At 42.7% G+C, this 2,478-nt stretch overlaps 1 pseudogene; it reads left to right on the forward strand.

The window, feature by feature from the left end:
- The first annotated feature begins 611 nt into the window (after positions 1 to 611).
- On the forward strand, positions 612 to 1,198 carry LOC118540911 (peroxiredoxin-2 pseudogene; annotated as a pseudogene).
- The last annotated feature ends 1,280 nt before the right edge of the window (positions 1,199 to 2,478 follow it).

Here is a 2,478-nt window from a genome sequence, read left to right on the forward strand (position 1 = left end):
CAAAACAGTGAATAAACTGGAAGAAGACCCGAGGAGAGGTATCCCTGGGTTAAGGTGACAGCAGCAACACTGTGTCCTTTATAGCCAACGAGGGATAAGGAATAACAGAGTCTAATTGAAACACTAAGTCTTTTGATATTTCTTAAGTTCTCCAGTGCAAAAGACGTCAGCTGTGGAGAATTAGTTAAAACAAATAGCGGTTGTATTCTATCCATGGAAATCAGACTACAGTTGTGAAAGCTTTTACTCAGAGGTACCTAGAAAACAAAATACATTTAAAAGCATAGTAACTGGACATAATTTCTAAAATAATTCAGTTATTATAGATAGTGCTTATGAGCCAATAGGCATTAACTTGAGGAGTTATGCAAGAGTTTCCTGAGAATGACTCAAGATCCATGCTTTCCTTATTTAAAAAAAAAGATGGTGCAAAAATAGAAAAAGATGGCTTGTGTTAATACATATACAGTGTTAACAGAAGAATGACTTATAGGATAGGAAGCATTTTTTTTCCTTTTTTATTTTTTTTTTAATTGAAGTGTAATGGGGTGTTGAAATGCATGTTCCCCTGTCTGCTAGTCAGTGAGTCCCGCCCTGGCTCACGCTTTGTCATGGCCTCGGGCAACATGCACAGGGAAAGCCCAACCCAGACTTCCAGCCACCTCTGTGGTGGATGGCACCTTCAAGGAAGTGAAGCTTTCTGACTACAGAGGCAAATACTTGAGTCCTCTTTTTCTACGCACTGGACATCACCTCTTGTCTGCCCCAAGGAGATCGCTTTCAGAGAACATGCTGAGGACTTTGGCAAGCTAGGCTGGTAGCTGCTGGGGTCTTTGTCTACTCTCAGTTTACCCACTTCGCTTGGATCATCACTCCCGAGAAGGAAGGAGGCTTGGACCCCCTGAACATGCTCCTGATGGCTGATGTAACCAGAAGCTTGTCCCAAGATTATGGTGTGCTGAAGGAAGATGAGGGCATTGCCTACAGGGGCGTCTTTATCATCCATGGTAAGGGTGCCCTTGATCACTGTCAATGATTTGCCTGTGGGTGCTCCATGGATGCAGCTCTGCAGCTGGTCCAGGACTTTCAGTACACAGATGAGCATTAGGAAATCTGTCCCGCTAGATGCAAGCCAGGCAGCGACAGAATCAAGCCCACTGTGAATGATAGCAAGGAATACTTCTCCAAACACAACTAGGCTGACAGGTGGAAAGCTTGGGCTCTAGGCCCCCACCTGTGCCTTTACCTGTATACCCCATGCTGGCCCAGGAAAGGCTACACCTGCCCCTTCAATCCCTAACCCTGGGAGGCTAAGGGCAAGGCCTTCTCATTCTCCCAGGTGGGAGCTGGGGAATGGTGACCCCTTCCCTAGAGCCCACCTAGCTGGGCACAGGCCTAGAGGTGACAAATAAAAAGTTAGGACAGGCATGATAGATAGATAAGTAGATAGATAGATAGATAGATAGATAGATAATGAACACGTAGAGTGATATTAGTTTCAGGTATACAGTGTAACCATTCAACAATTCTATACATGTCTCAGTGCTTATCAAGATAAGTGTTCTTTTAATCCCCTTTATCTATTTCACCCATCCCCCACTCACTTTCCCTCTGGCAACCACCAGTTTGTTCTCATTATTTAAGAGACTTCTTTTGTCTCTCTCTCTTTTTTGATTGTTTGTTCATTTGTTTTGTTTTGTTCCTTAAATTCCACATGAGTGAAATCATGTGGTATTTGTCTTTCTCTGATTTCACTTAGCATTAATAATAAATATATAATATTTATTCATGTAAAATATATACGCACACCACATCTTTATCCATTCATCTATGGATGAACACTTGGCTGGCTTCCATATCTTGGTTATTGTAAATAATGCTGCAATAAACATAGGGGGGCATATATGTATTCAAATTCATGTTTACTCTTTTTTTTTAAGGTTTTTATTTATTTGACAGAGAGAGACACAGTGAGAGAGGGAACACAAGCAGGGGGAGTGGGAGAGGGAGAAGCAGGCTTCCCGCCGAGCAGGGAGCCCGATGTGGAGCTCGATCCCAGGACCCTGGAACCATGACCCAAGCTGAAGGCAGACGCTTAACGACTGAGCCACCCAGGTGCCCCATTGTGTTTACATTTTCTTTGTGTAAATGCCCAGTAGTGGAATTACTGGATCTCATGGTAATTCTATTCTTAATTTTTTGAGGAAACTCCATACTGTTTTCCATAGTGGCTGTACCAATTTCCATTCCCACCAGCAATGTACAAGTGTTCCTTTTTTCCCACATCCTTGCCAATGCTTGTTATTTCTTGTCTTTTTGATTCTAGTCATTCCGACAGGTATAATGTGATCTCTCCTTGTGGTTTTGATTTGCATTTCCCTGGTGATGAATGATGCTGAACATCTTTTCATGCGTCTGTTGGCCATCTATATGTCTTCTTTGGAAAAATGTCTGTTCAGGTCCTCTGCCCATTTTTTA

This window comes from Halichoerus grypus, chromosome 6 (assembly GCF_964656455.1).
Source record: "Halichoerus grypus chromosome 6, mHalGry1.hap1.1, whole genome shotgun sequence".
Classification (NCBI taxonomy): domain Eukaryota; kingdom Metazoa; phylum Chordata; class Mammalia; order Carnivora; family Phocidae; genus Halichoerus; species Halichoerus grypus.